Source organism: Protopterus annectens, chromosome 16.part0 (genome assembly GCF_019279795.1).
Source record: "Protopterus annectens isolate FY-2018-M chromosome 16.part0, PAN1.0, whole genome shotgun sequence".
Classification (NCBI taxonomy): domain Eukaryota; kingdom Metazoa; phylum Chordata; order Ceratodontiformes; family Protopteridae; genus Protopterus; species Protopterus annectens.
The window spans coordinates 618,976,128-618,992,451 of NC_056750.1; the positions used below are offsets into that span (position 1 = coordinate 618,976,128).

The following is a 16,324-nucleotide window of genomic DNA, read 5'->3' on the forward strand; positions in this document are numbered from 1 at the left end:
CCAGATTGATGGGATATTACCTTCACTTATGGTTCTATTGATCAGAATAGATATTGGGTAGGCAATAGCTTTTGCACCTTTTTGAAGGTATTCTGCAGGGAGTTGGTCAGCTGAAGGGGTGTTGGGTTTAAGTTTTGTGAGTAGAGAGGATATGGTGGAGGTGGAGACAGGTTGTAAATGAAATAAGGGGGGAGCAGTTAGGGATGAAATAGTAATATTAGAGGTATCAGGAAGTAGGTGGTTGGCAAGAGCTTGGATGGCATTGGTGAAGAAGGAACTAAAGGCATTGGCAGTGTGAATAGGATTGTTGGGGTTAGAGCCTAGTGGATTGGGAGTGATAGATTGTCCTGGGTGAAGAAGTTTGCTAATGCTGTTCCAAAACATTTGAGGTTTGTTTTGATATGTCTGCTGTACTTGAAGGTAAAAGTTTTTTTTGTCTAGAATGATGGCTTTTTTTGTACTGTTTCTAAGTTGCCTAAAGGTTTGGTGATCTAATGCATTCTTAGTGGAATGCCATTTTCTCCAAGATTTGTTACTTAAAAGGATTTTCTGCCTAGTATCATTAGAGAGCCAGGGGGCTGGTTTGGATTTACATCTAACAGAACGTTCTGGAGCATGGCGGTTCAGGATGGTTAAGAATTGGTGTTGAAATACGCTACTGCTTCGTCCAGTGGGAGAGATTTTAGTGGTGACCAGTTCATTTGAAAAAGCTCTGTCTGAAAGAGTTCAAGATTAAATTTCTTTTTGTTACGTACAGCTCTGACCGTATTAGGGTAGGTGAGGTTAGTTTTATGTCTAATAATATATGTGAGAGCATGATCGCTTATGTCATCAGGAAGGATTCCTACTTTATAAGTTTGGTGATGATTGTTAGTAAGTATCCAGTCCAGGGTACTTTCTTTATTGTTGGGTTTATTTATTCTGGTGGGGAAGTTGATAGATTGTGAGAATCCAAATAAGTTTATATGGTTGGTAGGGAGATCATTATGACAGGACTGCCAGTCTATGTTAAAATCTCCTAGGATTATGGTTTCTTGGGGTAGATTAGAAGAAGTTCAGTTGAGGATATTTTCAAGGGTGTTAATGTTATTACCAGGGGGCAGGTATAAACAAATGACATTTATAGCTTATTGACTCTCTTCAGTAGGAATCTTGATGAGTGGATGGGAGATCGTAGGTTTACCCCGGGTATCACTTCTGTGTCACTGTTAGACAGAGGCACAGTATACTAACCTCGAAAAAGGGCATAGCAAAATAAATTTAAAATGGGTGGCGAAAGCCAAACACATTCTGGCTAGGCTTATAAATGTCGTAGGGCAGATAGCCTAGTATGAACCTATGAATCTATGAACCTAAGTATTGATTTGAAGTTTGGAGATTAGTATTTCTGCTTTATTATCTTGAGGTGGAGAAAGGTCTATAGTGCTGACTTGTAGTTTGTGTTTATATAGGATTGCGACCCCTCCTCCCTTTCTAGTAGTGCAGTCTTTTCTAATGATGTTATACCCGGGTGGAGTTATTTCATTGTCTAGAACCGTGGGTTTTAGCCAAGTTTCAGATAAGCATAAAAGATCGAATTGGTGGATATCTAAGAGGGCATGTAGATGAGGAATTTTGTTGTTAATGCTACGAATATTAAGGTGAGCTATGAGGAGAGAGTTAGCAGGCTTTGAAGGGGCTATGGAGCTAGAGATATTTGTTTTACATAGTGCTCAGATGGGGGTATGGTAAGGGCCAGGGTTAGGATGTATATCACCATCTAGTAGGAGGTGAAGATGTGTTATGTTTTTATTGAGAATATGTTTTCTAAAGTTGTCAGGTTGGAGTATGAAATGAGTATGGGTATATTTGATGGGAGCTAGTCTATGATATTTAGGAAGAAGGTAGCTAGGTTTGTATATGATGTTGAGGAAGTTTAGTGAGGTATATGATGGAGGTGTAGAAGTGCATTTGGAGGGGAAGGGAGGGATGTAGTGTAGAGGGTGCTCATAGGAGGTTAGAAGATGGGCAGTAGTGAGGGAAGAGATGAGTAGGAGCAAGAGAGGTATGTTGAACAGGTAAGAGGTGTGGAAAGTGGACATAGTGGGAATGATTAGTGGGAGGAGAAAGTTGGAGGTGAGGCTAATTGGTAGGTATAGGGTTGAATTATGGTAGAGTTCTGCAGAGAGGATAAATAGGAGTTGGGATTTAGGTAATCGATTGATTAATGTGAATGGATGAAGTTCTGTGGAGGTGTGGTGTAGGAGGAGTAAAGGTAGGAGTGTTGGGGATGGGTGGGAATTGGGGGCAGGGTAGGGGAGCAGAGTGAGCCCCAGGGCGAATGAAGTGGGAAGAGAGCAAGGAGTAGTTTGCCAGGAGAGACAATCAGTGCAGTAAGGAGACTGCAGGTGAGTCTGAAGGTAAGAGGTTTGGCTGAGGGAATAGGAGACTTAGGAAGAAATGGAGATTAGGATGTGAGAAGAGTAGGCAGTGATGTGAGATGCCTTAGGACAGAGAAGATGGGGAAATCAATGAGACATGAGAAGCTGGGGAACTTAGAAGGGGAGATAGAGAGGAAGAAGGGTATGATAAAGTTCAGAATGCCTATTATACAGAGATAAGGTGGAGAAGGGTGCAGAAAACAGTGCAAGAAGCTATTCCTGAAGTGCCACCAGCAGGTAAGACACATACATTACATTAAGTAAGACAGCACAGGGGATAACAACTAGAGTGACGTGATGGAGCTTTCTGAGTATGCATCTGAAACAGGTGTGATACTAGCATTAAGCAATATCCTACCATCACCAATTACAGTGCCTCAATACAAACAAAAGACTGTTGGCTTTAATTACTGGCTTAACTACTGGTGTCAGTCTACATGGATCCATAGGTTCTTAGGTAAGTACTAGTATAGACAGTACCATTGCTTGAGTGTTAAAGTTTGGCAGAATTTAGTAGAAAACTGGCTCCAACCCTGCCTTGCTGTGGGATACCTTGAAAATTACCCTACCACAGACCATTGTGGAATACACTATAAGGGAATAGTCAGAAAGAAATGAACTACAGAAATGGATTAATGACAAGATTTATTAACAGAACTAAAGAACTATCTTGCAACTAAGAATATAGAAATACAGCCCATGATAGGATGTGCTAAGCAAGGACTGATCAGTTCCTGAAGAGAAAAGCTGGTCGCATGATGCAGACTTTAGTGATTGCTTTGAGGTTCTCCCTGGAATGGTTGCATCCATGGAAGTTCACTTTAGATAACAATCTGAATTCACCATTACAGATTAGGGAACCTAATAACTGTATTTATAAGAATGTTTATCTTATGCCCTATGCTCAGCTCAGTACTATTAGAAGGTATTTTTTTACAATGGATTCTTCTCACACGCACATACATGTTACAGTGGTCTATCATGAATGGATTTTTTTACAGCCAAGTCCATGTCCCTAGTCCAAGCCACATTCAGCACATTGCAAGCCTATGCTTGCATAGTGGCAGTTGACAGACTGGACCACTGTTTCTCTCACCCCTTCCTTTCACTTCCACCTTCCCTACCTGGATCCTCCATCTCCCAAGCAGTTATGAAAAACTTGGGTTATCTGGTTTACAGTTATGCAACAAAGCCAGGCTGGTCCTTCTTTTGAGAGGTCCTGTTGTTTCCCTGAACCCTTTGACTCTGATGAACCTTATGTTAATTTGAAATTAAATGTCTTTCCTTTTTCTCTTTCAATGGCTCCTGTTAGTTAAAAAAATGTATGAAGGTACTCCTCATAAAATAAGTAAATTAATTTATACTCCCATTGTATTACCCAGATTCAGAATAATGACCATCTACATGTAAAAAGGTGTCTTCAGATAAAATCTCCCTCAGAATTGTTCCCTTTAATTTTGTAACTAAGCTGTTTTTACTGTTCATGTTCTCAGACATCCCAACATTGCAATGATTTTGGAACTGTACTGGGCTTAAATTCTGCTAGTCATTATCCTTGTTATTAATTGACCTCAAAAAAAAAAACTGCTGCGCACCATTGAGTCCCAGCCTGCTTTGACCTCTTCCTTAGACAACCTGTTAGAATTCATTTTCCTGAGGCAATATAGCAACTACCTCATGTTTGACAACCACCTGCTTCTTCCAACACAGAATGATTCCACCTGTACTTATCTTATTTGCAGTCTAGTCTGTCAGTCTGTCCTACCTACAGTTAGTAAACAGCACCCAAAAGTACTACATTACTTCAGCACTAGAACATCACTCCTGGATATGCTAAGGTATAAAAAGGATCCTTGATAAAACTAGCTAGGTTTTCCTGATGTCTGACTAGTTTGCTTCAACCACATATCCAGAATACCAGTACCACACCCATAGCCATGCCCACACGTACTGCTAGTAGGAGTCAACTGTACTGTAGAACTGTACCCTTAAGGTCCCATAAGCCTGCAGATCATCCCAGACATGTCTTAGTCATTGGTGACTCCATGATGTTACAGACAGGTGCAGCACTCATCAAGGTGAAAAAGGGTAGGGTGATAGTTGCCATTCTGGTGCTAGGATTAGGTATGTTGGAGGGTCCCATAGAGTCTCTGCTTTGCCCAAGATACAAGTATGACCTTGTTGTTGGTTCCCTCCCCATATTATTTACTTTGTTCTTCAGATGTCTACCCAGTTACATGGAGAATCACTATATAAGAACTGGATATTCAGGAAGTCATACTCAATGTGCATTCATCATTAATAATCTCCTGAATTGCCTCACTCATTTGTAGACTTGGAGATTAATGATCTTGGGTATTCTGACCTGAGGTGATTCAGAGAAACATTGATGAAGAAGGCACAGTACTGGCACTGAGTAGAATTACACCTTCACCAAGAATAATACCTAAATTCAAAGATACAATAATTAGCATTAGTAACTAAATATGTGTCATTTTAAGAGGACCCAGTGTGTGCCTGCATGGGATCAAATGTGTATTGGACACACCTACTTTGTCAGAGATGGCTTGCATCTCTGACCTCTCAATTTTCACATAGCTGGTAACATTCTTGCATCGTCCATAGTGCCTTTTCTAGGCAGATTTCATCAGTTGGTATCCCAACTTTTTAAACTGCAATACAGATAATATCAAGGTAGCATTTCTGTATACCTTTTAGCCGAAACAATGAAATGTTTGAGCTTGAGGCCTTCCTTATTCTTGAAGACTAGGTACCCTTTGTCACTGTGACCCTGTCCGCCTGTTCATTCTTTTTGTAGGCTTTAAAGGTTGACCTTTTTTAGCATTCCATGCTGTGAATGACCCTGCAGTCTTTGAACCTCTTCATCTGAGAAGAATCAGTTTACTGATTGCTTACTGAATCTAGCATGGCTATTTTCAAAAAAGGCTTCAGTTTTATTCCCAGTTTCAAGCTGGACATTGTTCAAGCTGTTACACAGTTAAAATTGACCACTAGATGGATAAATTTAAAATTGATGTTTGTTGATGAAGCTGCTTCCATAAATATACTTCCATTGGATCCACTCCTGGTGTTTTATACAGGAAGAGTACTTATATGTTACCCTCAACACCCTGGTTTAGGGTCAATTTAGAAATATTTATAACCAGTTTAAAAGAAGAAGGGTAACCCCTGACAATTTATCCAGTAAGAAGACGGGGCTGTAGAATACCCATGCAAATTACAAACGGGGGGGGGGGGGTTATAATGAATAGCACTGATTACTCTTCCAAAATGTGTTACTTTTGCTTTCTAATGACACCACTTACAAAAGGGTCTCTTTGAATGAAATAAATGTTGCAACTGGATTTTTTTTTGCTTAATGTGGTTCTACTGGTGGAAACAGACCATGAATCCATGAATTATAGGAATACCTGAACGTAGCTAAGCCCAAGGTAGCACTGATTTTTGGAATTCCTAAAATACACAGAAATTCCTTAAACTCCCATTAAGACCAATTGTTTCTGCAAAAAGTTCCAAAATGGAGCGATTGGCCATATTTGTAGATTGTAAATACAAATCTTTGTTAAATTATATTACACACATATTAAAAGATTCTTGGCATCTGTTGGAGACCCCGAATTCTTTAGATTTTGATAGTGATATTTAATTCATCACTGTAGATGTGGTTAATTTATTCTCTGTCATCCCCCATAATATTGGTTACCAGTGGTTTCATTCTTTCCTATCTGAGTTCATATCACCTGCTTAATTTAACCTTGAATAATAACTTTTTAATTTTTGAGTTGGAGTATTATCATCAAAATTATGGTGGAGCCATGGGCGCTGCTTACGGATGTCCCCATATATGCCATTATTGTGCTGGCTGTGGGGGGAAATAAGTTTGTTTTCACCCCTCAATTTATGGCCTTGATACATGGGTACTACAGGTACCTTGATGATATCCTAATCTTGTGGAAGAGTAGTTTAAGCCAATGGGAAACATTTTTTGAGTTGTGGCAGGATTCTACATCCTTTTTAAAGTTCACTTATTGTACTAGTAGAGACAACATTAATTATCTTGATATTTTATTAAGGAAAAACATGGTCAAGGGTTATTATTCACTGACATTTTATAGAAAAGAGACCTTCACTAACACCTACCTCCATTTTGACAGTTGTTATCCCCTGTAGCAAAAAACGTCCATTGTCAAGGGACAGATGGTTAGACTGTCCCGACTTATATATGATGACATCACCTTTGACAAAGAGGTGCATTACATGATATGCTTGTTTCTAGACAGGGATTATCCTATCCAACTGGTAAGGGATATTAGGGCTGAAGTGGAGGGACAGTAACACAACTGTTTCACCCTGATTCTTAATATAAACACTAATCGTATAAGCAATGTCATCACACAGTGTGATATGTTGACAGTTAATGAAACCACAAGTGACGTTGCAGAAGGACAAAATGTTTTAGTGAGCCTGAGCACACCACTTTTTGTTATCCCTTTCAGCACCAATACACACCATTAGATTTACTGGGACATTGTATTTACAAACAAGGTTAAAAATGTCTTGGTACTGCCCCAACTATTGTCTTCTCATTTTGGAGTCAGGTTCAGAGAGGGCATCATTGAAACACAGCTATATGCAGAAATGCGGATTTTGTAATTGGTGTTGATATATTCATGTAGGTCCCTAGTCCACAGTTTTTAAAGAACCATACTATGTCCCAGGAAGGTTATTTGTAATACTACCTACATAGTCTATTTCATGTCATGTGATTCTTGTAATGCATATTATGTGGGTAAAACTGTCAGAAAGCTGACAGAATACGTGAGCATTGTTATGATATCAGAAAAAAGAAAAGCACCAATGCCCCCTTTAGGTATACTACTGTCTGTCCCAGTTACAGAAAGTTTATGTTTTTTTTGTTGTTGACAGGGTGACGGTTATTCCACTTAAGGGAGACACCGAGACTTTGCTTGAGCTCAAGGAGCTCAATGCCTCAGTTTCACCGGGGTAAAATGAGTCTTTTTCCATTTCTAATATTTTATAGATGAAGGCTGCTATAGTTTAATCATTTTATTCACGTTTATTATTAAACATTACATTTACAAAGTATGCATCTTATTTATATATATTTTATACATTTTTTATACTTTTTTCTACTGCAGTATGTTACCATCTTAGAGTACTGTCTGCTTGCTGTTTGGGTTTGCACATCTTTTTTCCTGTTTTTCCTGTGGTCTTGGAGCGCAGTGATTTAATCTGATTTAACACGATTAACCAATTAATTACATCGCTGTGCCTCCCTTTGGTGGGTTGTGTGCATTTAATGCTTTAGGTTTCACCAGAATTCACTCTGATGAAGTATTTTTTTAATGTAAAGATGGAAGCGCTCCGTTTTCTTTTTGAATAAACCAATTTACAGTTTCATTGGTGGCATCCTTACTGATTTTATTATTTTTGGTTTTAAGTTTTTTCATTGTGATTTTATTTCTGGAATTGATTGTCCTTATGCATCAAGCAGAGTACCTCCCTGGAAACTTTTAAAAATAGCCTGGATGACTGAGTGAGCAATCACCAATTTTTGCCTAGGATATATGTGAATAAAATACGTAATGGTGGACACTATTAATCTCAGTTATTTCATTGGCCATAAACTTAGCACGAGTCTGTGAATGAAGCACTCTGGGATAAAAATCCCCAGTGTTATTGTAAAGATGCCACAAACTTTGTGATCCCAAAGCTGTGTAAGGACAGCTGATTACTTTCCTCTTAGAGATCATTTTTCTTTAAAATAATAACTGTAAACTATTTACCCTTATCATGATTTCAAGAAAGTATATCCTGCTCTCTCTATACTACCCTAACTGATCCTTGGAGGCTGATGTGGGTTTTTTATCAGGAGGGAGAATATCGGGCAACATGATAACATATTTTTTTGTTGCTAAGCACATCATAAAAATGTCCCTTCACAATTTCAAGCCTGGAAAACTATGAGCAGGATGGGAAGGATTTTCCTCTTCCAGGCCCTGAAAATTTTAAATTTCCATTGGATTTTGTAGATCTGCTTATCTGTATGTACCAAAGAGCCTTATTATTACCAGGAAAAGCTTTCTGGAACAAGTTTATTCACGAAGTGTACAAGGCAGGACAGCACTTACCTCCTGTATTATTAACTCTGTTCTTCAGCCCATTTATATGAAGAATCACTGTAAAGGGAGTGGAGATACAAGTAGGCACACTCAATGTGCATTGATCACGGATGATCTTCTGATCTGCCCCACTCATCTGCAGACTTAATATTCCTAACCTATTATAGTCTCGGTTGTTAATTTAGAAACCCAGCAGCTGCAGATTAATATTGATGCGGCACTGTAGCAAGCCTCAGATTCAGTCCCTCTGACAAGTTGCTGAGCTCTTATGTCTATAACTGAGGGAAAATCTCTTAAATATCTATGGACACACTCTGCCCAACTGTGAAAGACAGGTCATTGAGATGGTCAGTGACAAACAACCTAAACTTGAGCTGCTATTCCTGATTTCCCAGCAATAAACATAGGTAGGCTTTGAAATGATTTTAACATTGATACTTTATATTACTTAGACATTTCTTCTCCCCCTCTCTCCTTAATAGACCTTCTGCTAACTAAGCAAACTAGAGGCACCAGAAAATTAATTTTGTCTTAGGAATCAGTCCAGGATCTCACAGGCTAAACTGCATGCCACTAGTTTAGTAGTGGGATCTTTGCCTGCCAGATATCTAGACATAAACTCAAGCTTATTAGAAGCACGTTGTGTGGTACAAGTTATATCAGGAGTCCATTTCAGTGTGGAAACACACTGATGTGATGGTCCACTCTAAGGGACCCTTATTGCTACTTCATTTCCCCCTAATGAGCTTCTGCTAGCACAACTGCCATTAACTAAAGCAAACCTGAGCATTCTCAGGATACAGTTTGTATTGTATGGAGTGAACCAGAAGAGCAAACAGTTTGTGAAAATCTCCAGATGTCCAGTTTTTGTCTGGTTGAAGATGACCCTGATGTCTGAGCATGGGACAAATAGTAGTTTAGATGTCATTCTAAATTATCAAGACAGTCTGTGGTCTTGCTATTTATATACAGATGAGAAGTTGTTACTAAGATCAATGGAATCCACCCACCGTCACCTAAACTGGCCTTGTATCCTGTCCTATATCTGCTTTATTGTATTCAGCCATTCCAAGTAAATTCCCTTATGTCAGTATGGGATAAATGCTCTGGGTCTCTGAACTTTGAGCTGTCAGTTAAAATCAAGTGTGACATCTTGAGGGTCATGTGAACATCAACTGTTAACTGGAGTACTTGAATATGTGCTGACCAATATATTTAGCTATTTCTTTGTTTGTGGATAGCTTGTTGTTTTTTCTTGCTTCAATATATTGTATACCCCAGATACATTAACATTTTTATGTGTGTAGTTCATATCACAATGCTGGAGATAACAAGGAGATTAAAAAAGCAGGTGGGACCATGTCTTCTGATTTTGCCCTAAACTGAAATACTGTTGTACCAGTTTTTGTAGGATTGTATCAATTGCTGTGCAGTGACACATTTTTTGCCACTTTGTTTATTATTACTATATGCATGCCATTGTTTTTTTTTAATATTTTTTGTTGATTTTAAGTAAAATTCAACTAAACACATTGAACAATTAACATCAACGTATTTACAAAGTCCATAATAAGTCATACATATTCTTCTATAACTTATATTAGTAAATTAATATTTATCTAATAAATCGCTTAATTTTATCCAAAAATGATTATAAGAAGAAGTAACACTGGTGGTTCTCATCTTGATTGTAGATGCATTATGGTGTCATGTGTGCCAGTTGTTCTCACTTTGTTCAGTGGTTAAAACTATTTGTAAGAAGGAAGTGAAGGAGTCCTGAGCCTCCATTTACCAGTAATGATTATCATTTAAAGGAAACCTTTCTTTGCAGATTTAGTTCTGAAACTACACTCAGTAAGAAGATGGTTTCCATAAATTCTGCTCTGCAATACAAATCATTAAAACAGTATGTGTAGGCGGGTGAAACGCTTGTACAAAAGAGTGGGAGATAACCTGGTTCAGGTACTTAAGTAGTGGTTTGGACTCCTGTCATTGTTTAACAATTGTCCATGATAAAAGTTGACCACATATATGGATTTGTCACTGAGAGAATTAGATATTTCAAAGTATTGCAACAAGCTACTACCTACTTTGTGATGTCATTGTTCCAAGGATTGTTCGTGTTATATGTGATGTTCTAAACACCATGCAAAAACTACTTTTTGTAAGGACTGCTGATGCTTTACTTGTAATGGGAGTTTTAAATGTCATGCAAAACATCTGTTATATAGAGTAAATATAAGTGTACAGTACCTGTACTTTTCCTGATTTAACTGCATATGCCAGTATATACTATTATTCTTAGAAATGCCTTTGACTTTACTTTTTGAATATATGTATGTCTGCAATGCCAATTCATTTTATAATTTGCTTGTTATTGTCTTTTTTTTCTGGGTCTGCTCTGAAAATGAGCTTTTACTCAACATGGCTAACATGGGTAACAAAATTTAAGTAAAATGAATGAATGAATGAATAAACAATGGGCTTTTGCAGACGTCGTTACAGGAGGTCACCCCAAACTGTAAACCACTCATTTGGTGCAAGACCAGTTTGCTGCTACTGCAACTCAGCCAGATAATTTGGATCTTTGTACTTGTGAACTTTAACACTGACTTCCTCTGTTATTCAAACTCTTCTCTCTCTGGTGGATAAAACACTTTCTTTGTATGAGAGATACGTTCAGGGAAGACAGTATAAATGGATGACTGCACAGTTTAGGTCCCCCGTCAGCTACATGACTCCATGTGGCATGAGTGAAAAAGAGCAGGGACTGTATGTCATTACTTACCTTTTGCAGTATTAACTTACGCAGGTATCACCAGAATACACAAAACCATGAATTTATAGTCTAAAGAAATACTCCCTGCATTCCCACCCAACAGAATTCTGGAAAGAAATCTCTAGGGAGTAAGACCATAACAAGTCTACAAACAACATCAAAGTGTCACTAATAAGTCATTACAGCCCCATGCCCAAACTGGCAATTTGTTTAGTGACTATTTCAGTGTGGCTTCTGGGTCAGACTCTCTTGACATACAGAAAGACTTTCTTTGCCTCCGTACTCCCTTTAGTCAGCCTTCTCTGCCATTTCATTATAGGAAAAAACAAGAAATCGGTACTGTTCTCAATAAACACCAAGAACTGGTGCAACAGGATATGGTAATTTATAACCTAGATCCTTAAAATATGTGCTCCCTGTTTAGCAAAACATTTCCTCATCCATAGAATCAGTCTGCTGTTTCTTCTCCATGGAAAAATAAAAGAGTAACACCTTTCTTTAAAATGATGAGGCCTTCCCTTACCTCCTGCTTCAGGGCAGTTTTCTTACACCCAGACTTTTACTAAATATTAGAGAAAGCCATTTCAAAATAACTAACATAAAATCCTAAACAAGAACTGTCACGGCTTTAGAAGTGGTCAGATATTATGACTGCATCAGTATATCACATGCTTAAGGGTCTGAATGACCAAAAGCTTATTGAGGCCATTTCCTCTAACCTCTTCAAAGCATTCAGCCTGGTTAATCACTTTGTTATTTTTTACAATTCCTTACTTTTGATAATTCATAGGATCACAAGTTTGTAAGCTCATACTAAGCTGCGAATCAGGTAGATCATTTGTAGTCTCTAGCCGTACAATCCATTCCAGTAGTAACCATTGACATGGATAACTAATACCAATTCTGTCCCCTTTCAATTAAGGCATGAGGTACCAGACCAGGGTGACTTTATGGTTTCCTTTCTAGTCTGTTGTGTTTAAAAATGGTCAGGGAGCTACTTTGCATTACATCTAAGGAAAATATGTTAATAAGAGATGGATTATTTTTCATCAGGTGTTTCGGGTAGTGTTTGTTTTACATATGTGTAGGAAGACCCATAGGACTGGATCCTTCAAGGCCTATGTAGGAGAAAGAAAGATCCGTCCTCAAGAGTATGTAGGAAATAGAGAAGAGAAGAGAACAGAAGAGAGAAAACACTTTAAGATCATCTCTCTACAGCACAAGAAAGGTATACCCGAGATTTTCTTAGTGAGGAAACACTGTGGTCTTTCAAGTTGAGTCATATGTATAGAAAAATAAATATTGAAAGGGGCTTTATATGCTGTTTGGGCCTGATGAAGAAGTGGAGTGGGATGACAGCTTTACTTGACCTAGAAGATATACCCATGGTATTCAGTCTGGCTAGATAAAATGATTTCTTAGGGACAGAAACTGAAATTTGCTGGACTCTGAAGCCACATATAACTATAAATCCTTCTTTAGTTATGTTAGAAAACTAACAAACAATGCCTTACATTGTCTGGAACTTATTCATAATGAAGTCTGCTGTAATGACCCAACTGGCGTTGCCAATATTTTTGTGAACAAATTTACTGCCAAGTTCGCCACTGAAACTTTTATTCAAAGCAGTGAAATATCTGAATCTCTTACTCCCCTAATTGTCTCCAAAGATCATTTATTAAAAGTGCTATCACATAACCACAAATTGTTCTTTCATGGGACCTGACAATATACCTGGATACTTAATTAATAGTGTTAAACATGCCCTCGCAATGTTTAAGTTGAGTTAAGATGTTGCTTTTGTCCCTTATGAGTGGCATATAGCAGTAATGACACCCTTCCGTAATGGTGGTCTTACAAAAGAGTAATTACAGACTCATCAGGCTTATGATCCTCACCTGCAAAGACGTGAAACATCGTATAACTGACCTCATAAACTGTAATATCAAGAATCTTGTTATAACTGACCATAAACAATTTGGTTTTATGAAGGGTAGGCCCTGTCTATTTAATCTGGTAAATTTCTTCATAAGGGTTACAGAGGCTGTAGATAGTGGCCACACAGTGCACATAGCATATCATGACCTGGCTAAGGCCTTCAGCACCATTGCCCATGCTGGCATCATACTAAAGCTAAATGCTTTAAAGATTGACCTGTATGTGGTAAAATGGGCAGCAAACTGGCTGAAAGACAGCAACCACACAGTGAGATTTGCAGGTGCATCATCAGATAGCAGGGCTTGGGGTAGAGACCGTTTTTTTTGGTCTTTCCTTCTGCATAATTAACTCTTCCTAGTACACTCTTGCTGCACTAAAAATGAGCTCAAGTTAAATATTATAAAGTGTAGTGTTATCACTTTTAGTAGAAGGCCCTTCTCTTCATCAGACAACATATCTCTATAAAACAAAAATGTAATCAGGGGCCTAGGTTCTGTCTCTTTTGACCATCACGTAACAGTGGTTGTCAGGAAAATCATTTATTTATCCCAGCTAACTGCCAAAGAAATATCAGCTAGCTCTAAAGAGGAAAGTATTCCTATATATTTAGCACTGATCAGGCCAATTATTGAGTATAATGTCACTTTTGCAATGTATGTCACTAAACATATCAAGCAATTAAAAACACTCCAAAGGTTCCTAAACATAAAGATCAAAGACCTAAAGTCCCTGAGATACCAAGAGAGGCTTGAAGCTCTATATCTTTATTTAGTGTCTTAAAGAATTTTGAGGAGAGACCTGTCTTTCTCTCTTACTTACTTCTCCATTACAGGTTCAAGTTGTCCTGGACCTTCTGTTTTTCTGCAAGTCCAATATATCCACTATTGTTAGAACAAGGAACCTAAGTCTTCACTAACAGTTAAATAAAACATGGTGGAGGAACAGGTTTATAATCCAATCCCTCCTCTCAAGCCATTGGAATAAATTTTCACTGCATGTTAAGCAGTCAAGTGACTATCTTCCTTTAAACATAAACTAGACAACTGTATGGACATCCACAGATATACCCTGGGATTGACTGGTATGGCCTTCCTAGGGAAAGTAGATACTGCCCGAGGGAGGATAATGGCAAAGTAAAAAATGAGACTCAACTGTATTGGAATATCATTGAATCTATGAATTTGTGACTGTATGACAATATCAATATGTGGTGATCAAAGGATAAATCATTATCAACAAAAAGTGCCCAGGTCCCTAATAACTGTGTCAGTTTTCAAACGGGTGCCATCAATGTGAAGGTGCACGTGGGGCCAATGCTTGCCAAAGAACAGAATACTACATTTCCTGGCATTTACCTTAAGACCATGGTCTAGATGCCACTTGTTCGTATGTGTTAGGTCCTCCTGGATAATCTGTCAGCTGAAGAGTTTGTGACAGGCCTGAGTTTGCAGTCATCCACAAACTTGGTTAGCCACAGACCATTGATGTCAACAGTGACATCACAGAAACAAATACCACAGTGAAGTGGGCAAAGGGCAGATCCCTGAGGGATACCATTAGTACTGACCCTTTTTCAATTTGAAAGTGTCCCCCTACACTAATAGAATGAATCCTGTCAGTAAAACAGTTTGCTGTACAGCAGGTAACATAGGGGATTATCTTTAGTTTGATTAGCTGGCAATACTGCCAGATTGTGGGATGGTTTCAAAGGCTTTGGCCAGGTCAAGGTAAGCAGTGCAAACCAATCTGCCTAGATCCAGTGCATCAGTACCTTGTTTAAAGAAGCCCATTAAGCTTAGAAGGCAGGATATACCTTTAATGAACCAAAACCTGTTTGTGGCAAGGGATTGTAGACTGTTGATATCCTTGTTAATAAGTTGCATAATTATACACTTTATTGTTCTACAGATAAAGCTGGGGAGGTTTATAGATCTATACTTTCCAGTGTTTTGGTAGGTCTTCCTTTTGAGTTTGATAACTACAGCAATTCTTCACATCCCCATCATGAATCCAGTGGAGAGGCTGAGACCGAATAAGTTTAGCAGTGAGTCTCTGAGGCTGTGCTTGGTGTTGACAAAAAGGCAGCCATACAGTTTGTCTGGACCCATGGAGCTGTAGTATTTTCGGCTTTGCACAAAGACTTCAGGACTTGCTCTGAAGTGATCCAGGAGGGGAGGTGCAAGCATGCAATATAGAAAAAGAAGTTAGGGGGAGGAAAGCGTGTAAAGTATGAGCTAAATTTATCCACTAATATGTTGGGTAGCGCTTCTGGGAATGACTACTTATTGCAATAACCAGCATTGTTCTGTGCATTGCTGGGCATTGCTTCTAAGTTTTCTATCATAGTTTCAAAATGCTTTTTGGCTTTCCTTAACATGGGTGGAAATTTTCAGTTCATACTTACCTTTGGAGGATTTTATTTTGCTTCTTCTTTGCTGTCATGTTTGTTCTTACAGACACTTATGTTTCTTCCTCTCGTTGTATAGTTTGTTTATAATGGGGTGCTGCTCTAGGGGTTATTCCTGAACCTGGCATTGGATTTGTGTCTGGGGGGACTGATGGCTTAATACATTATTTTAGGTGAGCACAGAAACTGTTTGTGAATGTAGCAGTGTATACGATTGATTGATGGGAGAGGAGAGGAAAGTGTTAAAATTTCAGCTAGCTGTAATATACACATATTCTGAGAACGTCAATATAGCCATCTTAATAATATCCAAGGAGGTGTTTCTCAAATCATTCACTCTCATGTGTACACTGATAAAGTTATATGTGTACCTTGGGTGAAGGGACTTGAAGACTGGAGTGAAATGGTGAATCCTGACATTTGAGAGACAACTTACCACCACCCTGTCCTTGCTAAGAATGGTAAGTGGTGCATCTATGCACCTCACTATGGAGTCACATCTGACTAAGGCATCAAAAGATGTGTTGGCTCGGCTATGCTGCCGTAAAGAAATTAGCCTTTCAGCTGGGTGACCCCGTTTGCTCTTCCGCTGTTTGTTGCATCTGTAAATGCTGTT

General features: G+C 38.5%; 2 protein-coding genes across 13 annotated transcripts in view; one reads left to right on the forward strand and one right to left on the reverse strand.

The window, feature by feature from the left end:
• CIZ1 (CDKN1A interacting zinc finger protein 1) overlaps positions 1-16,324 on the reverse strand; it is a 2,016,138-nt gene that overhangs the window by 1,189,548 nt on the left and 810,266 nt on the right. The window lies entirely within an intron of this gene.
• DNM1 (dynamin 1) overlaps positions 1-16,324 on the forward strand; it is a 1,092,771-nt gene that overhangs the window by 22,664 nt on the left and 1,053,783 nt on the right. The gene's annotated exons all lie outside the window — the stretch shown is intronic.